At 38.7% G+C, this 21870-nt stretch overlaps 1 long non-coding RNA gene across 1 annotated transcript in view; it reads left to right on the top strand.

Moving 5' to 3' along the window:
• LOC141366232 (uncharacterized) overlaps positions 1-21870 on the top strand; it is a 59885-nt gene that overhangs the window by 633 nt on the left and 37382 nt on the right. Inside the window, exons 2-3 of the long non-coding RNA XR_012371334.1 lie at positions 2927-2998; positions 14973-15028. This is a non-coding gene — a long non-coding RNA (uncharacterized lncRNA). The remainder of the gene's footprint in view (positions 1-2926; positions 2999-14972; positions 15029-21870) is intronic.

The raw sequence follows: 21870 nt of genomic DNA, 5'->3' as shown, positions 1-21870 counted from the left end.
CTGAGAAAGTAAGATTAGTTTATCAAACGCGTGCATATGTAGGACTATTTCACGACGGAGTAAAAAAAATCTTATGTTTAATTTAGCAGTACTCTAAGGGGTCAGGAAAACTGATGCAGAATAATTGGACGCAGAGGGAATCCGCACCAATTTGTGATTTCAGAATCTACTTGAGAAATTAGATGTCAGTGCAAATATGAAATTGCTCCTCAATGTTTTCAAAGATTGTATGAAATTTTAAATATAAATCTTAAGTATTCACAGCAAAGGGATTTCTGCCTTCTCTCCTTTGCCAACTTGAAATGCAACTCAGTGAAATTGTCAGGACGCACGAGGAGGCGAGACGTGAAGTTAAAGCAGTGCAATGCACTCATGATTGGGCTATAAAGAGTCTTATTTTTATTTCATTATTTTTTCGTTTTCTCTTGAAAATGTTGTAGATTTCTGGTATCAAGGGCCCATCTTTATTTTTCATTCATTTAAAAGTTATAATTAAAGAATAATTGTATCCAAGTGTGAAAATAGGCTAGCGGTTTTACCAGTTCAGACTTGGGCCCAGCTCAAGCAATACCAGTTGCAATTAAAATTATTTTTATTTGGGTTTTTTGTAACCAAGCCATGACAACTGCAAAAAACATATCCATAAAATGAAATACTTGGAAAAACCTGAATGTTTATCATGTTTTTAATGAATCATTTTCAATTCTGTAATATGCTATGATTATTATTTTTTAAGTTTTTGTTATCCCAAAAGCCTGGATATATTTTTACTTATTCCAAATAGACACATGTTTACAAAAAATGCAAAACAAGATCATTTTTGGTAAGCATATTTCATACTGACACTCCTGAAACCCACTTCATTTGTCCTCATTAATAGCTTAAAAGTCTATGAATAAATAATCACACTTTTTGAGGAAAGTCTCTGCTTTATGTTTAGCATGATGCAAAGTAAGTGCACGGAAATAGAATAAATATAAGCGTTTATCCCCGAGCCCACCCATGCTATCGGATTTAGACAGCTGACACATACACACGCACACCTCCGCACCTGACTGTACATTCTCTGCTTTTCACCAGAGGGGAAAAAAGCTTGGAGATGAGAGTAAATTCAATTAGCTGAAGGTGGTTGGTGCTTTCCCCTTTATGAATGTGTTAAAGTAGATGCAAAACTTAAAAAGGAGAGAAGAAAGGAAAAGAGAGCAAAAGGGGAGAGAAAGAGAACAAGAGATGTAAGCACCAATCCCAGTGGTTTAATTATTTTAATTATCATCCTCTTTCAGCATTTCTAAAAAAAGGGCCCATTAAAGGCTGCCCATTTGGGTTAATCTGATTAAAAACGGCAAGATAGAGGAGAGATGAAAGACTGCGCATGTCACAACTAATCAGGGGAGTTAAAGCTGCTATTTGTGATCTGGGACGGGTGTAAAAATGGGCAGAGTGTGCCTTTTCACATCTGCTCTTTTTCAAAACAGCTTCTCTCTTTCACACCCCAGCAATTTAACAAAGACTTTGGTCTGTCAACGTCCACCAGCACAGTGTCTTATGTCAAATACAGTCAGAATCTAATACATTGCATAGTAAATAAATAGTTTATATATGTATATAATAATCTAACTATTTGATTTACCGTTAAAGGTGCAGTGTGTAATTTTTAGAAAGATCTTTTAACAGAAATGCAAATTAATACAAAACTATATTATCAGGGGTGTATAAAGATCTTTCATAATGAACCGTTATGTGTTTATTACCTTAGAATGAGACGTTTTCATCTACATACACTGAAGGTCCCCTTACATGGAAGTCGCCATTTTGGGCCGCCACGTTTCTACAGAAGCCCTTAACAGACAAACATGTTACTAAGTTGTCTCAGACGATGACATGTTTGTCCGGTGGTGGCTACTGTAGCTTCTCTATGTGTTTCAAAAGCGAGGGGTGAGCAGTGGACTGAGCCGTTGATTGCAATTCACAACCTCACCACTAGATGCCGCTAAAATTTACACACTGCACCTTTAGAGCCTACCCAGTCTCACAAAATTATAACCCTAAACCAAAGCGACAATGGTTTGAAAATAGGAAAAAGCAGTGTGTGATACGATCACAAAAAAACACGGAAATTCGTGATAGTATCCTGAAAAAGAATAAAAAATTACGTGACTATAGGTACATAATTTCATGTTACTGGGCTTTTAAAGCATATTTTGTTGAAACAGCAGCTGTGGATCTAAACATTACTCTCACTTCAACTAACTTAACTACCCCATAACGGACCCCTGACATCTTTTCACGGAAACTTACAGATGCCTCGCGCTCAAATGCAGAAGACCGGCTAAAACCTGCATGCGCAGGTGTTGAACCACAGCATGAAAAGAAGGAGAGAAAGATCCACTTTCTGAATAAATCAAGCAGGAGCAATATCCTGCATGTGTAGAGAGATGGACGGAAGCCCATGTAATATTAAAAGAGCCGTGTCTGGCAACGCAAGCGGTGCCACTCCTTTCATGGCTCCCGCTCCCTCCACTACCCGGCCACTGGCTCTTCTCTCAAGGTGACACTTCAAAGCACCAACGCAGACGTAGAAGGCCTGCTTGCCAGCATGGAGCCAGCCCAACCCTCCTCTGCCCGCACTCTCAAACAGGCGCCTGCTACCCCCAGTGGGCCAGGTCAACGGAAAGAATCCACACCGCTTGCCACTCGGGAACCCTTGTCAAAATCTGCTTCGTATCCTTAATTAATAACACTCCTTTCTTATTGCAAATACGAGGGGGAGAGAGCGCCCGTCTGGAGTCCATCGGCATTGCTTGTTACTGCGGCCTCCGTACGGACAAACAATACACACACGTTAAAAGACATGGTGGCAATGCTGTATGGTGGATGGATATATTGCATTTGTGGTTTTTAATACAGTTTTTCTGTGTTTTTACAGGATATCCTTATGATGCAGCAGGGCAGTGGGGGTACTCAAGATGAGAAAGGTTGGGAAATATTGATCTAAAGGGTAAGAGGAGTTCACAAATGAGGAGAGTGTGCTATATTTGGATTTCAAGTTTGATCACAAAATACCACACACACAACTCCAGACAGTCAGACAGCATCAGCTGGGTCCAACCCTAATCACCCCTTAAATCTGAAGGGAGAGTTTTACGAACACCGCCATGATCGATATTTGCCAATCCGTCATCCGCTATCAGCCCAAATAAAAGGCATGGGCGTCAGACAGGGCTGGTAAGGCAGGTCGTGAGGAGGTCCTCTCTACCTGTTTGATGTTTGTGCAGCGCTCATCAGTGTGTTGAGGCTTGTTCACCTCTGCTGTTGTGGAATCAGCGGGTCATCGCTGTTTCAACCCCGCACGGCACACCGCTGATTGCCTAGCAGTTGCTGCGAGATTGGTTTTCCGCGGTTAGGGTTTGTGTATCCTAGCGGTAAGCCGGGCTCTGTTTTAATAGGGCCTCAACACCAGACACAAAGGTCGCTGTACTACTTGCTGCTAACACAAGCTTGTTTATCGTGTTGGTTTACTACAGTTTTCTGCCTATTACCAGTGTAAAAAAGCACCTAATTTATTCTCACAGCAGAGTTTCACTGTGTTACATTTATAAACAATATTAATCAAAATAAACAATCCTTCCACCAAGCAATACAAAGTAATACAATTTATTAGATTAATTGTACACTGTCAGAAAAAATGGGTCCAAGCGGTCACTGTTGCAGAACCCTTTAAAAAGGTCCTAATAGAGACAGGTACAAATATGTATACATTTGGTACCAATATGTACCTTTGACGTACTAATATGTTGGGTTTTTTTAGGTGCAAATGTGTAGTTTTGGAAATGGTACCACCCCAGTGACAGCTAGGGACCATTTTTTGACCATTTTATCTTTGTAGGCTCTTTGCGATTGCCAACATAGGTGTGGTCTTTATAGTAAAATGACTTTAAATTTTTCTTATCCAATCAGAATTTATAGCCAAAACGTATTAATAACATACAGAAACCAGCTTGTTTTGTTGCAGATGTCCTAGTCGATCCTTCAAGCCAAAAGAAATCTAGCAAAGCTAATTCACAGGGGAAACATTATTGCCCTACTTCCATTAGCTGCCAATGGGGCCGGTTTCTTGTCCCTGATGAGCTTTTGCCTAAACTGAATGCCAATGTGTGCCATTGAAGACTAGCATAGGAGGTCACAGACCCACCTGTCTGTAATTAAGGGGTGCAGTGCACAGCAAGCATTGGTAAAAAGAGAAAATGGTGCTCTATTTTTTCCTCAAGACAAATGAGGCTTTTAGTTCAGGGCAACTTTTTTAGTTAGGCAGTTTTTTTAGGACAAGCTTTGTTACATCCTGGATGCAACATTAGGTTACACTTTTGCCTATAATACTTTTTTTCATTTATATTTATGCATATGCATTATATTTATATTTATGCATATGCATTATATTTATATTTATGCATAGGCATTATATTTATATTTATGCATAGGCATTATATTTATATTTATGCATACACTCAAAAAATGGTGTGCTAAATAGCACTAAAAGCTCGTAATCATAGGGAATCATTTTTAGTGCTATATAGCACCTATAAAGCACCGTCCGGGGGTGATATAGCACCGCTATAGTACCAGATATCTATATAGCACAATATGGTTCAACACAGGTGCTACATAGGTACTACATAGGTGCTATATGGCACTTAAAATGGTTCCCCTATGATTACGAGCCAATTAACCACTTTTTGTGCTATTTAGCACCGCTTGTTTTTAGAGTGTATGGCAGACAATTTTATCCAAAGTGCATACTTTTTTTTAAATACATTTTATATAAGTATGTGTACACAGTTCCCTGGGCTCGAAACCATAAGCTTTGCATTGCTAACGCAATGCTTTAGCAATTGAACTACTAGTAACACACTTACTAGTTTATACTTTTCATTTTTGCATGATTAGATCATTAGCACGCTTCAGTATATTCTTGCACTGCAGACAAAGAGCTCCCGTCCCTTATGGAGACTGTGGGGATGTGAGGTGAGCTGATTGATTCATGGCCTTCGGTTGATCAGAGGGAAGCTATAGATTTATTAGCAGTCTTGACGACAAAGGGAAGAAGAGAGTCTGCATATGTTAATCCGGTGGCTGAACGATGATCAAAGCTGAAACATGCCGGGCTTCACTGAACGCCCCAGGGCAAATCATGCTCTCCAGCAGCATACTCAGGAGTGCAGGAGACGAGTAAACAGATTATAAAAATCAATACACCATGTTTGGGGTTTGGCTAGATGTATGGTGCAGAGGGAGCTGGCCTTTAAATGCATACTGTACAGCTGCATCAGGAAAGCAAAGTTTGACTGAGGTAGATGAGTTTCACTGTTTGTCCACTGTTGGTTGTTTTGGCTGGTTTCATATAGTTTTATTTACAGTGTTGCTGAATAAAGCGTATCAGACTTTGAGCAACATTTTATAACCTATATTTATGAAGTTTTTATTTTTATTTTCATCAGAACGATGCTGAATCATCTGAAATGTGAAGTTTTTTAATTAGGACATTTGGCATAAAACAAATAGCATTAGGGATGCATAACGATTAATCGCGATTAATCTGTAGTAGAATAAAAGTTTTTGTTTGCATCATATATTTGTGTGAACTGTGCATAATAATTATGTATATATAAATATGCATGCATGTATAATTTTAAGATTTTTTTATATAGCCTATATTAAGTATTTATATATAATATAAATTATACATAAATATAGAAATGTTTATACACATGTAAACATTTCTTAAATATATACATGCATGTGTGTGCATTTATCTAAAGAAAGTGTGTTATTATACACAGTTTACATACTTATATTATGTAAACAAAAACTTTTATTCTGCTATAGATTAATCGCAATTAATCGTTATGCAACCCTAAATAGCATTAATAGGTCAATAATAATCATTAGAACTTGATTGAAATGAAATGAAAAAAATATTACGTATGTACAAAAAGTTTTATTTTAATTTCTTTTTTTTAACATAACCACTATAACAAAACATGTAAATCGAGTCATATAGCACTCTACATGTCTTCATAGACCTGGCTCAAAATGCTTAACTTGATACAACATGTACTGGGAGGTCCATGCTTCTCCTCTCTGTCCATTTAGGGGTGCTTGGCTTAAAAAAAGGTTGAAGACCTCCGAAGTAGGATGTTTTATAACATATGAATGTCTGTGTCTAGATTATAAAATTAAATTTAATATCAAACTAAGAATTATGAATTAAAAGACAATTATGGCTAGTAGAAAAGTTTTTCATTTCAAGACCTGACCTACATAGTATTATTTAATAAAATCATTATTGATTATTATTAATTATGTTTTTTACATATGTTAAAAAATGTTTTACGTCTCGATGGTGCGATTCAACTGGACTGACCAAATTTGAAAAAAGAATTGACATGAATACATTTATTTCTGCTACTTAGACAAACATTTTGTTTTAATTTTCCTTTTTTCCATATCCACATGGCCCAAAAATACAAGGAGGGCACGTGCTTGAACGGGTAAGACAGCGCTGACGGAAACAGATCGGACCACTGCAGGGCGCCTCGAGTTCTTCCTGTACCTACATTACTCATGAATGCGCAGTAAAAAAATCTTCAGCTCCTTTCCCGTTTCGTTCGTGCCGTGTGAAGCAGTGCTTTGATAGCAACTGGTCTGGATTTCAAAGGCAGAAGCGAATGCTGTGTCTTCTCACACTGAATCCGTTATCCGCTCCTCACCTCTTTGCTTCCGCTTTATGTTTCAGCCCGGTGTGCTCGTGTGCACACCTGCATTCTCCATGGCCCTCGATATCCAGAGTTATTATGGCTCTCAAAGGATCACCTGTCACTTTGAGTTTCTACCTGCTTCCTATTTGAGGAATCTGCTATACTGTGGACTTCTTAAAAGCTCTTGTCTTTGTTTATTTCCATTAATTACTGTTGATTAAATGCACTCAGGGGTGGTGAGCATCTCTCTTCAGTGTCACTTTATTTGCGGTCGCTAAATAATGAAAACTATTTTTCTCTCTTTCATAAAAAATTCTGTAAAATGTCTGAAATGACTTGACTTCTCCCTCCTCAGCTTGGCGTCTTTTAACTTTTCGCTTTTTAAGATGAGTGACTTGTGGTTATTATTTTTGTTTAATCTGCTAATAGATGTTTATCCCCTCAGGCTAATGTCTGAAAGTAGCTATCAATTTTAGTTATTTATTATGCACTTAATCTACATAAACGGCACAGAACTCCACCAGGACTTTTACGCCTGCTCTCTCTATTTCTTCTCCAGCTGTGAGTTCAGAGCATAGTGGGTCCATATTTTAGGTAGTGCGCTCCAGCAGGCACCTGTCAGGAACAAAAGCGAGTGATTGATGGATTGTTACTTTACTGCAGGATGACTGGCAGATGACTTTAGAGCTGCTGAATGGAAATGATGTTTAATTAGTGGGCTATTAGCGTGCCGTCGGATCACAATGTGGTGGGTCTTTGTCAATACAACCTCCACCCACACGACCTTGCTAATTTTGACTACAGGTTGTTTTGCTGGGTAAAATACAGGCAAATGTTGGGTTATACTGGATTGTTTCAACCCATGGTTGGGTCAAATATGATCATTTACTAGGTTAATTTTACTCAGCGGTTGGGTTTGTCCATATTTTTCCCAACCACTGGTTTAAGCAACCCAGCATTGGCTGTGTAGTTTTATAGTTTTATGTTTAAGCTGTTTAAATCTTTATATCTTATTGCCCAATGACAGTTTCTTGACTGAAGGAATCATTAAAGTCTTGAATTATGAATAAGAAGAGATGCTGTGCGGTATTAAATTTTAGTGTTAAAGTGTAAAAATCTATAAAGTGATGAGCAATATCAACAGAACTGAGTTCTTGCACCTGATGAAAAATTAATGGCGTTTGCTAGGATTGCTATTACTGTATTGGAGTTATCCTTCATTACTAGCCTTTGATGAAAGTGAAATAGCATTTGTAGCTCATACCACTTGCACCCACAATGCTTTGATGTGATGAAGGTGAAGCCTATTACCCCTCCTAAAACTCCCAACTTTGTTACGTTTATTTTTTTTTGCAATACGAGTGTAGAGAGACACATCTTCTGCGAACTTCAGCTTCAAGCGATAAGTTGGAAGGATCCATCACAGCTGAAAATAGCTAAAACCACTCTTATGCTCAGCGTTAGTATTCAAATCTGTTCTAAACATCCTGACTGAATAGTCAACAGCGTAATGTGTTATCTGTTGCTTAGCTATTGAGTTTATATTAAGAATATTTTACGCGCTACAAAGCATCCGTGGTATCCTCTCTCCGTTTTTTCCGATGTTGACTGTTCAGAGCTCTGCTTTTTTACACCGTCTGTCTCTCTTCCCCGTTTCTCCTTCATGTCAGAACAAATGCTTATTTATACTGCCAGGGAAAACAGCTGTTTGGAGGCACCAGTCGACTGGGTGACAAAAACAGTCTGAATGTGTAATGAGAACACGGCAGCTTGTCTCTGCGCTCAGCGGGACGCTTCGCTCTGCAAAACAAATAAAAGCAACAAAACGAACGGAAACGATGTTGGAAAGTGGCGTGGCAAAGTTTAATGTGCTTTCTAATTACATTTAGCCAGAGTAGCAGAAATAGTGCGTAGACGTGGTGCGAGAGGGTAGGGGGTGAAGCAGCGGCCATCCGCCTGCCGTCACATTCGGCGTTGGAGGTCAGCGAAAGGTATTTGTTTCCAATCGAGGCCCACTGCAGCAGAAGATATCAGACAACAGCATGGGGAATCAGTTTAGTCGAGCGTATGCTGTGACTGATTGTTCTACGCAGGGTTTGCCGTATCAGCTGGTAATTGGGAGTGCAACCGGTCCGGTGCTGTAATTAGTGCAAGTATTGCCTGATTACACTGCTCGGATTTCCGAAAATCTGTCAGATGTGCTCTTCTTTGTAATGTCAACCTTGTTTAATTTGCTTTCCTGATTTACTTTGAACACTTTTAGTTAGTTTTTCTTTTTTAATATTGGTTGGCAAAGGCATAAATAAAGCTCTGTGCCTTGCCAATACAAGCTTTTGGCAAAACTACACAGTTGGCTCAGACTGATTCAGACTACATAATTTCGACACGATTCATTTGACTTAGGGTGTTTATTTATATAAAAATGGGCGTCAGAACGGAAGAGTTGATTGTTTTATCTTGTATAGTGTGTCGTAGTGGACAACAACCAATGCCACGTCTTCGATGCTTTACAACATCTCGACAGAATGTTTTTTTAAGGCCCTCCAGGATAGCTCTGTCACATCTGCTATGTTGACCAATAAAAGCACAGAATCTCTTCTATACACAGCTTTCAAATGTGGTGAAATTAAAGTGAAATGGTGGTAGTGCTGTTTCTGGGTGGAATTATGCCAAAGAGGAAAATTTGTGGAGCTATGGCAACAATACTCCAGCCTGCATGAGTTTGTTTACATGCTTGTTTCCGGACAGCAGTAGGGGTGCACCGATATATAGCCCGATGATGCTTGCTATGCTTCTCAATGAATTACGGTGAAATGCCGGAACATACAAAAGCCAGAGGGCGCTCTCGTGCAGAAACCCAATATGGGCCGCAGAAGAAGAACCATTACACACGCAGCTATGACCATAGAAATGTATAATAAAGGTTAGATGTGTTACGGCGGAGTCTCTAACGTCATCACCTGGCGGCCATCTTACCTCAGACAGCTCGCTCACTCGTAGCATTGTGTTTAATGGTGCAGGTACGTTTTAAAATGACCATAACTTGCTCAATTTTCGACCGATTTTCAAACAGTTTGGCTTACAAATGGTATTAACGTGGCTATAATTCTGGATGCTTTTACATGATTCATGAAAATTATTCATGAAGTATGCAGTGTCATATGTACATCTCTGATGTTTATAACAAACCAAACCATTTGAGAATCAGTAGAAAATTGAGCAAGTTATGTCATTTAAAAGTACATGCTCCATTAAACGCAATGCTACGAGTGAGCGAGCGCCCTGTGGTAAGATGGTCACCAAATGCGGACGTTCCACTCAATGGCCAGCAGCGCGGGCGAGACATCTAGCCTAGACATCTAGGAAATGGCTAAAGCATATATTTATATTGCTCTTGTTCTTTAAACCTTTTCAGGTTTTTTCCGGTAGATGTGTGTGTCGCATCATTAACGGTCCTCCCGGAAACAACACAAAGCCGCCTGAAAAAGCTTCCATGTTTACATCAGTGACAATATGCTTCATCAAGATCGAATAAACGGCACATGTTTAAAAGTATGCAAGGTATTTCAAAGTTTTGCTATTCTTGGTATAAACTTTAGAGATGTTCGTGAATGATGGTTGCACACCGGACTGTTATTGTGCCGACATGTCCAAGCCCCTAAACATGATGTGGTACAAAGTGAAACGTGATTGCTTTACATGTCACTCTTGGGCGGTCCTTGGTCATTTAAAGCTGCCATGGTTCCCAGACCTCCAGTGGGAAGGTCTGGCTATGCGAGACTATGATTGGCTGGGAAGCAGCGTGTAGTCTGACATCTGCTCCATAATGAAAGACTTCATTTACAATAGATTTCAATACTATATCAAAGTATATTTAGTTTGAAATTATATATCAGCCTACCAGGTCTTGTAACAAAGCAACTGTGGCAAATGAGTCACAATTGAAACAGTGCTAAACGAATGTTAAGTGATGTTACTGACAGTTTGGTTCTCCCTTAAGAGGTCAATTTATTGTATTTAAGGGATCATTATGTGGTGTCTGGTTGTATATGCCAGAGGGAGTGTTGAAACAAAGGCCTTGAGCATGTACTGTCCCAACCGTCCGAACTTAGACCCACCCCAGTGTCCCCACCATCTCCTGCATAGCACGAGCAACCCCTTAGGGAGCACCCTGGGACGACATGAATTTAATAATGGAAAAACCACACCGACCATGATTTGCTTATTAGGGCGAGGGTAACTAATTACCTAATTTTATTGTCAAAGGGGCTGACAACAGGGAACAAGTTAAATCAGAGGGGCCGTGAAGCAAGCAGAACAGGGGGTCTTGCACACTCTTTCTCAACCTGTTGCCGTATGCCTCACAGCAGCCCTCCCCCATCCTGCTGTTCAGGTCCGTGTGACATCTGCTCCGAGACATGGCGTGTCCCCCGTGAGACACGCCTCCCCTCCTCACCGCTCATGCAGATGTTGTGGTCCCCTGGCCTGGCGCAGGCCCGTGGAGCACGCCAGGCCTGTTTGAAGTGTGATGAAACGGAATGGAGCGAGCCGCTCAGGGGCCCTGGGAGCTGGTTGAGGTGCATGTTGGGAGGGAGGGGGGTTGTTGAAGGGCCAGTGAATCTGGCTCATTACAATATCTCTCAGAACCGGGGGCCTTGGTTTGAGTTGTTCCCCCACCGTTGGTGCAAGTCCCTATGGGGAGGGATTGGAGAGTTGTCTGGTTCCAGCCACGAGTGCTGCTCCTTCTGCATGTCTTTTTCAATGTTGCGCTCATTGTTTTTTGTCTGGTGCATGCCTCATTTTCTTTAGATTTATCTTACTAGACTTTGCATGGCTACAATGGGGTGTTATATGCCCAGTCAAGGCCTGCATTGAGCACCTATTATGCTAAATGAGAGTATACATTTTCTCTGTTAAATTAGCTCAACGTCTGGGTTTGTCCCTTTCTGACCCAACAATTGGTTGAAAATAACCCAGAGTTGATACCCTTTACACGAGGCACATAAGGGGAAGGTTCATTTTTTTTTTGCATTATACAGTGAAGTATTTGATGTATGTGTGTGCATGCCCAGTAACAGCAATAGCAATGCATGGCCTTTTTACACCATTCTGTCCTCTACAATGGAATTCATATTAAAGGGGACATCTTTGTTTAAAGGTGCAGTGTGTAAATTTAAGCGGCATCTAGCAGTGAGATTGTGAATTGCAAGCAACGACTCACTCCCCCATTTGCTAAAATGCATAAAGAAGCTACGGTAGCCGCCACAGGACAAACATGTTGTAGTCTAAGATAAAATACAGTAGTGAAAAAATGCACTCTTTAGAGCAGTTTATCCATTAAGGCAGTGGTCTTCACTATTTTTTTCATGAGAGCCACACTTATGGGTCAGAGTCAGTAGGGGAGCCGCCTTTACCACAAAGTATCAAAAGTTACATCCAGTCATAAAAAGCATGTCTGCTTATCAATCTGTCAATCTGTTGCAATGTAATAAATACAAGGGCAAATCATTCTTTATCATTAACAGTCAAATTTATAACTGAGACAATATGATTTCCCTTAATGACAAAAACAGGATTTTAATGCTAAGCATTCTTATAATATGCTTATGCAGTGCCCCCCAAACCACCAGGGGGCCACCTTTCTCATTATTTCATGCGGCGCTGCACAGAACGGTTGGCGAGTGACCATTACTGTGCGCGAGAGCAACTCGAAAGCATAACAAGCAGTCTTATCTCACGGTACTTTGATGTCATATGACGATCGCTCTGTGCAAGCGCTGCATGCGGTTGAACACGCTTCTCGACGTGCATCTTGATCTAATAGGTATGGTTTTCTAACAAAGTTAGCGTCCGGAGCAGAAAAGACAGAAAATCCCATGCCTGCATGATCATATCACTGTATTATTTAATGCCATGCGAGCCACAAATTAAAGCTTGCCGAGCCGCATGCGGCTCGCGAGCCGCGCAATGAAGAACACTGCATTAAGGGCTACTGTAAAAACATGGCGGCACAAAATGGCGACTTCCATGTAGGGCTGTGTTTCTCAAACTTTTTCTGCCATTCCCGACTTTGGATGTAGGGCCGAGCCTCACCAGTCCCCAATCACCCCTCCAAAAATGGTAATTAACTAGGCTTTAAGTTTAACTTTTGAAATGTATTTAATCACATCATATTTTAAAACATAACAGCATAAACACGTTCAATAGAGAAAATAAACATACAAATAATAATGTGATGCAACTGTGTTATCTTTGTGTCCTTGACAAAAGTCATCATAACCCACTTGTAATGTTTCTATTCCCCACCAGTGGGGCCCGCCCCACACTTTGAGAAACGCTGATGAAGGGGGACCCGGGGTGTATAGAGATAAAAATGGCTAATTATTAGGTAATAAACATTTAAGAGTACATTATGTAAAGTCTTTATACACCACTGATAATATAGTTATGTATATAATATTGCATTTCTGTCATTAGATCCTTCTAAAAGTTTCAAACTGCACCTTTAAGTGCTATAATTGGGTCGCCAGTGTTTCTGGCAACCTAGAAAATGTAAGAAAGGTCAACCCAGTAACTTAGTTTTGGTAAACCATTCTTTTCAAGCATGTGAAAAAATAGGTAATTGAAATTTGTCTCTCCTTGTGATGTCAGAAGGGGATAATACCGCCCCTAATCTGCACTATTTAACCACAGCATTGCCATTTAGTGCATTGCATTTTAAAGGACACACCCAAAATGGCACATTTTTGGTCACACCTACAAAGTGGCAATTTTAACATATTATATTAAATTATCTGTGTGGTATTTTGAGCTAAAACTTCTTATACATACTCTGGGGACACCAACGATTTATTTTACATCTTAAAAAAGTTTTGAAATGTCCCCTTTAATGATACTAATAACAAAAATGATTTTTTTGAGTGATGTTATTCATAAGTGATTGGTGTCCATGCTTCTGAAGTTTGTAGTATAGTACACTCTAAAAACAAACGGTGCTATATAGCACCAAAAGTGGTTCTTTGCTCGTAATCATAGAAGAACCATTTTTAGTGCCATATAGCACCGGTGAAGCACCAGTGAAGCACCTGTGTAGAACCATATAGTGCTTTGTAGAACAATATGTGGTGCTATAGTGGTGCTATATGGCCCCCATATGGTTCTACACAGGTGCTACACAGGTGCTTCACCGGTGCTATATGGCACTAAAAATGGTTCTTCTATGATTACGAGCAAAGAACCACTTTTGGTGCTATATAGCACCGTTTGTTTTTTTTAGAGTGTATAAGTGTTTGGAGGTGAGATGTATTGCTGCCGGAGAGGTAAACTCTAAGATCAAAGTGAAAAACAAAAGTCAATTTCAAACGTGCCTCCGGAGCTTAGCCTCAAAGTTTTCGCTCCTTTGATAATACTTAGATCTATAAATGTTTTTTCATTAATTTATTTATTTTTAAAATATTCATTGCAGTAATAATTTGGCCCTAACAAGCACTTGTGGGAGATTGCTTTCTATTATGTTGCTGCAACATAGTGCAGGAAGCTGTGGGATTTAGGGAACTATTAGAGAATTTTTTATTTATTTATAATGAATGTTATGCATGCTATTTTTGCACTGTTTGTATATGTAGTTGAAGTAACTAGCGATGAGATAGATTATAGGAGAATTTTGCTATTTCTATGTATTAAATTCTGGGGGGTCAAACCTCACCAAACCTTCAATATTTTTTATTTAAAAAATAACAAAAACCACAATATCAAATACAAGTTGTCTTTGATTTGGGATTGTGATACAAGAAGTTCCACTTGTTGAATGGGGTCAGTTTACAGTGTTTTACACACTGACCTCAAGTCGTCTAAACAGCCGAGTGCCCTTTCAGTGTTCTGTGCTCGTGGAAAAGTTGGGTGGTGACTTGAGTCCAAAACACGGCCAGACTGTTGTTTCAGCGTTAACTTTCAAATGTTGAAAAGACTCCTCTGTGAAGACGAATCTGTGAACGTAGACTGATAATGACCTCCCTGCTGAATCCAGAGCAGCGTTCCCTAGATGTCCCACTGAGCATCGCTCAGAGACTTTGATGTTTGCAACGATGCATCTCTCTTTGTAAATATGTACGTTATTGAGAAGCGTAGGGCTGCTGCTGTCTGCTGTACAGGCCTTGTGTGAGTTGAATGTTTTATTATTGTAGAGTGAACGGAAGATGTGTTTTTCTCACATTTTAGTTGTTGAGCCTGGTCAAGCACTGGATGTGTCTGCTTACCTATTATGGACGTCTTTGGTAAGTTTGAAATCTGCATTCACAAGCAATGTCATCAAGCACAGATCTGTTTGCCATTTCGAAATCTTTATTACCAATAGAAATTCTAGTGTCCAAATGTGGTCTAAATGTCCTCATACAGCATAACGCTGTAGTCTGATTCTATTGTCTTCAAGTCGCCTGTGTTTATTATCACAACCGACTGTTTCCCAGAGCCAAGCAGATTTTTTTAGATGCGTGATGTTAGTTTGTGAACATTTCTGGAACCCCTCCCCTCAACCCCAAGTATTTGACAGCCCACCTGAGTGCTGTGCATGGCCTGCCCAAGGCAAGACCACAGGCGACGTATCTCTCCTGTGGGCCTCCTTCAGGATTCGCCATACCTCACCCAGCCCATTATATCACCCCTACAGCCGTCTCTCGGCCCCACTGCCTGCTTGTAGTAGGGATGGGGAAGATTTATTTGGGGGTGTCCTCAGGCATCCAAGTTTTTAAGATGCCACCTTGCGCTACATCCACAACGGTAAATGACTATTTTCGGAGCGCAAAAATCAACTATGTGGCTTTCCGCTCACTGCACTAATGCACTATGACTGCTGCGCTTTCTATGGGAAGTAAAAAGAATGGAACGGCGTAGCTTTGGTAAACTGCAAGACATTGGCTTTACTATAGCCCCCTCCCCTTTCAATTTCTTGTTGTATTTTTCTCTTTGTCTTTGTGTCTGAGTCTTGGCTATCAACATTAATGAGACATTCTTCAGCTGGCCAGATTCTCAAAGAAAAGGTGAGGAGGAAACGATGTGGTATTCTGGAAGCTCTCTGACTTTCTGCCTATTTGAGTCTTTTTGATATAAATGAAACCCAGAGAGCAGGACGGACGCTGCATATGAAACAGGCTCCTGTATCGTACACCCAGTAGAAGTATCAGGAGAGAGCAAAATTGTGTATGAATCATGTTGTGCATGCACTTTGCTGATGCGAGGTTCGAGAGTTGGCGGAATTGCAGTAATGGTTCAATTCATAATTAATCGCATCTGATTTGCCTGATTGCCTTAAAGCAGTAAGGGATTAACAAGAGATTTTTTTTAACTGTTAAGTATTTATGATTCTCGATAGAACTATAAACGGCAAAAGCCATCTCTTTGAATATTGATTATCGCTAATTAAAAATTCATTTTGAAAAGGAAGTCATCAGTCTCTTAAGCTTCTCAAATATATTTTTGCATGCTTAAAGTTGCCTCATTGACTGGTTCGCACTAGCAATTAGCAGCAGAGAGCTTAACAAGGGACTCGAGAGTTCTTATTAGCCTGGAGTTAATGAAGGAGCATTAAAGCGAAGAACTTCACATTTAAGAAAAGCCCTGCAGTGCAGCCGCTTGAAAACAGCTGTTGACTTTCTCCCAGACTGCCGGTGCGAATAAATAATATATGTGACAATAACCATAACACTTAAACTTTACATGTGCTAGCATGAAACTGCTGTGATATTAATACTTACCAACCTTGGCTTTTTTTTACTGTATACTGTAAACATGGTTTCATTTTTTTTATTACACTGTAAAAGAAATCAACATCAAAAATGTTTTGCTACTTTTAAAGAGGACATATCATGAAAATCTAACTTTTTTCAAGTTTAAGTGCTATAATTGGGTCCCCAGTGCTTCTATCAACCTAGAAAATCTGATTAGACCATTAGCATCATGCTAAAAAAATAACCAAAGAGTTTTAATATTTTTTCTAGTGATATTGTGCACTGACTGAAAATAGTCCCCTGCCATTGAAAGTAACAAAGGGGACTATTTTTGGGCAGTGCGTAATATCACTACGCCTGCTGCAGCAACGTTACATCAGCAAAGTCCTTGATTATTATGCCAGAATGAGAGTATAGTTCCTAGCCATATCCGCCTAAAAAATTACAGCTTTTAATTTTCTGTCGGTCTTGGTACACAATGTAACTACAGAGAGTCAAATTTTAAATAGGAAAAATATTGAAACTCTTTGGTTATTTTTTTGCGAGATGCTAATGGTCTAATCAGATTCAATGGATTGTGCTAAGCTATGCTAAAAGTGCTAGCGCCAGACCCGAGAATCAAATGTTTAACTCTAGGGGAGCTGGAAAATGAACATATTTTCAAAAAAGTGGAATGTCCCTTTAATCTGCACTAACCACGGCACTGCTATTTAGTGCAGAGATCCGCTCATTTGCATTTAAAGCACACACTCAAAATGGCACATTTTTGCTCACACCTACAAAGTGGCAATTTTGAGTTAAACTACTTCAACTAAGTTATGTCAACAATTCACAGGTCAAAACTTAAAATAGTATGTTGTATTGACTTGCAAAACCAAGTTCCTTCATGCTTGTTTTACAGTGTAACTGTGGGATGAGTCAAGACAACCTGATCTCACGAATTTCTGTTGTATAGTCACAGAATATTTTGCTCATTTTCCCGTGGCATTGTCACGGATCTCCGAATTTTTCCGTGGCCGTACCACAAACTTTCTTTATGTCAAGGATTGGTTACCTATTTTCTTACCATTGTCACTTCGGTTTAGGGTTAGATTTACATAAAATGACATCCTTACCCAAATCTAACCCTAATGCCAGGCGAAATTAAATTTAGAAAATATAATCAGAAAAAATAGTATAAACCAATACTTAAAGTGACAGCCTAACGCAAACACCCAATCTAACCCTAAACTGAAGCGATAATGGTTTGAAAATAGGAAAAAGCAGTTGAGTAACCAATCCTTGACAATGACACAGAAAAGAAAGTCTGTGGTACGTCTATGGAATAATTCGGAGATCCGTGACAATGCCACGGAAAAATAAGCATAATATTCTGTGACTATACCACGGAACTTTGTGAGATCATGTTGGTCAAGAGCATGAAGACAGATGTTAATAGATCATCAATTGCATTAAATATTGAATTTCATTTTTATGATGGGTGCTCATAATTAAAGGAATAGTACACCTAAATATAAAAAATTCTCTTAATGCAAATCTCAAATTGTTCTTGCATGTCTTGTTACGAAACATGCATATGACACTAGATATGAGACGCGAAAGCCAATCAGATTCAACGATATAGACATGCGGCCATGCTTACTTTGCTAGTCTGTATGTTGCCATGGATATGCAACTATCAATTGCTAAATTAGCTCAAAATATTATTATTTTCACAAAAATTTCTTTAGAAAACATATGAGGAGCTCAGATGTTAAAGCTGCTAAACGCCACCTCTGTCAAAAATTAGTGCACGGATGAATTGGACAAACAAATATATTAGGATATTGACTGAATCAAAAAGGACAACGAAAAGAGACTTTTTGAGGTTTTGTAGCAAAAAAAATTGGTGAAATGACTAAAGTGACATTTGTGAAAATAAAAGTGAAATTACTGAACCTAAACATAAGAGCCTGATAAAAATGCTCATTTACAAAAAACATGTCAGACGCACTTAGAGGGTTTTGCATCTGAGCTCTTTAAATATTACCTGAAGAAAGAAATTCATATACATCTGGGATGACATGAGGGTGACCGTAAATTACAATATAATTTTCATATTTAGGTGAACTATTCCTTTAAGTGATCATGGTTGATGTTCCTTATCCTTTAATATAAAAGGATAACATTTTAAATTTGGGCTAGATAAGATGTGGCTTTGTGCTTAGCACACACACTCCAACATTGTCCCAATCAATAAAAGTGGCAAAAAGTCTGCTAGTTTAAAAGTCAATGAAAAGACGCAGTAGCTGCTGTATAAAGATGAAACTGGTAAACTGGAACAAAGAAGAACTTCCCCTCCAAGCTTTGCCCTTTAGCAGACAGAGATAAGTCACCACACTTCTCACATTTTCACATAAGTGAGCAAGTCAGCAAGCTTTATCGCAACAGAGTGCAAATTTATTTAAAATCAAGTTGTTTACATGCAGTTTATATTATAGATTTACTATACCTGTCATAAAACAGGTGTTAGCTAGATCATTAGAGAAGTTTCTGTTAGATTCATCTGTCCTTCTGGATAACACAGTGTCCTGACCAGACTGCATAAGTAGTGTCTTTTCATTCTGAACGCAAAACTGCTGTGACGTGACAATTACACCAGGTTAGGAGATGTTTCTTGATTAATGTGTTGCCATGTGGGGTGGAGTTTTGGATCAGTATTATTTATGGATGCCATTAATACACCAAGCGGTCACATGTCCTGTTGCTCATCATGGGTTATTAGAACAAAATTAGTATGTATGGAAAAGATAGCTTCTATTGCGTTTTGCATATGGCTTTGCCCAGATTAACTCATTACTTGTCAGCCTTTTTTAAAAGTTTACATTTTTGTGATTTTCACAAAAGTTTCACAAAATGCCTTCCAGGAAAATGTTCTTTTAAAAATATATAAATATATAATATATTAAATGAAAGAACAGACCCTTTGCTTTCAAACAAACAATAAACAAACAAACAAAATGGGAAAAAATTATTTCATCCTGTCTATATTTTTTTCTTTGTTTATAAACACCTAAATATGGGTATTTTATTCAAAAATAAAAAAAAATTAGCAAAAAGCTGAAATCATTGCCTTTTTGTGAAGGAATTTTGTTAGAGATCAGACAGAGTGATGATCAAAACATACACGGAGTGTAAAATTAATACATTTTTTTTGCTTCCATTTTTTTTATAAATTGTGCTCCATAGTAGATAATGGCGGTATTACAGATAACCATAAAAATTAATCAAGAACACATTTTTTTATGCAAATGTTTTTTTCTTAATTGACAAGATAACTCGTTAATGGCGGGAAAAGAGTAAAGAAAAATAACAAATTCTAATACAGATTCTAATACAAATTCTTAGACGTTTAATTGTTACTTATAAAGAATTTATATGATTAAAGTCCCAGTAAACTGGAAGTTGCGATCAACTTTAATTCCATGTTGTAAGGTATTACCGCGTGAAACAGAATATCAAGCGAGGAAAATAGTGGGCGTGGTTTGGGTTTCCACTCTGCTTTGATTGGTTATAGAAAATTAGGCGTTTCATTCAGAAATGGAACTGGCTGCAGACTGACATTTGTTGGGGACGGAGTTAACGGATGGTGCCGCCCAAGCCATCTAGCTAATTTTTTGCTTCAGTTTTTTTAATAAATTGGGTAAGTGTGCCATCTAGTGGATAATCGCGGTAATACAAATAACCATAAAAACTCATCAAGAAAAATTTTTTTTCATGCAAATTTTTTTTCTTAATTGACAAGATAACTTGTCAATGGTGGGGAAAGAGTTAAGAGAAATAACAAATCCTAATACAGATTAGACATTTAATTGTTGCTATATAAAGAATTTATCTGATTAAAGTTTCAGTAAACTGGAAACCGTGATCGACTTTAATTCCGTGTTGTGAGGTATTTCCGAGTGAAACAGAATATCAAGCGAGGAAAATAGTGGGCGTGGTTTGTGTTTTCCACTCTGCTTTGATTGGTTATAGAAAAGTAGGTGTTTCATTAAGAAATGGAACTGGCTGCAGACTGACAGTTGGAGGGGGCGGAGTTAATAGATGGTCCCGCCCAAGCCGTCTAGCTGATGTCATCAGAGAATGATTGCCACAAGAGAGCGAAAGTACATTTTAAAGGGGCCATGTCATGAAAATCGGACTCTTTTCATGTTTAAATGCTATGATTGGGCCCCCAGTGCTTCTATCAACCTAGAAAATGTGAAAAAGATCAACCCAGTAACTTAGTTTTGGTAAGCCATTCTCTACAAGCACATGAAAAAATAGGTTGTTGAAATTTGGCTCTCCTTATGATGTCATAAGGAGCTCTTATTATAATAATACCACCCCTTTATCCAACCACGGCACTGCCATTTAGTGCAGAAAAAAGCACAATTGAGTTTTAATTGCAACAAACCACCATCATTGTGATCAGTGTTTTAATTTCATCAGCTCATTTGCATTTTAAAGGCCACACCCAAAACGGCACATTTTTGCACACACCTACAAAGTGGCAATTTTAACATGCTATAATAAATTATTTATATGGTTTTTCGAGCTAAAACTTCACATATGTGCTCTGGGGACACCAAAGATTTATTTGACATCTTAAAAAATTATTGTGGCATGGCCCCTTTAAGATTTTGATTGACGTTTATGAGGGCACATGAATTAAAAAAAAAGCTTTATAATGGATAAATTGTTTAGAATAAACACTGCAATATTACATACAAAAAATAAGAATAGTCAGTTTTGACTTTAAACAAAATACAAACAAAGTTTTAAGTAAACAGTTAGTAAGCAATTTCTGTGTAAAAATAATAACAAGTGTTTCCTGTATAGCATGTTGGATATGCAGTCTGCATAGTCTTACCGAGTTTGTCACAGTGTATTTTAAAAGTGTTTTCTGCCATTTTGTCATTTGAGTTTTCAATTATGACTTTTTCTGGATTGGGTCTTCCTTTCAAACACGGTCACTAAATGTATTTGGAAACACAGAGCTAAAGCACATGCAGCTGTCATTTAATATTCTCATCGTGTGAGAAAGTACATTAACTTTGGCGGAGTTAGAGTCAATCTGAATGCATGTATTCACTTTTATCAGGGCCTCTTTGTTTGGCTCATTGCTTTCACGTTCTGTATTAATGAGTGTGTTTTGCTCTGTGCATTTGCCGCTGCTTGGGTTTGTTAGTCTCAGTTTGTTAAGGGTTTAAAAAGCTTGAAATAGCTCTCCTCCACCCCCACTCATTCAAATATGGACAAAAGTGCCAGCATCAACCCGAATACGATCCCATATTTAAAGATTTCGTATGTGTTGTTTTCACACTTTACAGCATTTGCCAAGGCCTGCTAATTGACTGTAATGCCTAATGTTG

This window comes from Misgurnus anguillicaudatus, chromosome 9 (genome assembly GCF_027580225.2).
Source record: "Misgurnus anguillicaudatus chromosome 9, ASM2758022v2, whole genome shotgun sequence".
Lineage (NCBI taxonomy): Eukaryota > Metazoa > Chordata > Actinopteri > Cypriniformes > Cobitidae > Misgurnus > Misgurnus anguillicaudatus.
The sequence above is the reverse complement of the archived record's forward strand: the minus strand, read 5'-3'. Positions and strand labels throughout refer to the sequence as shown.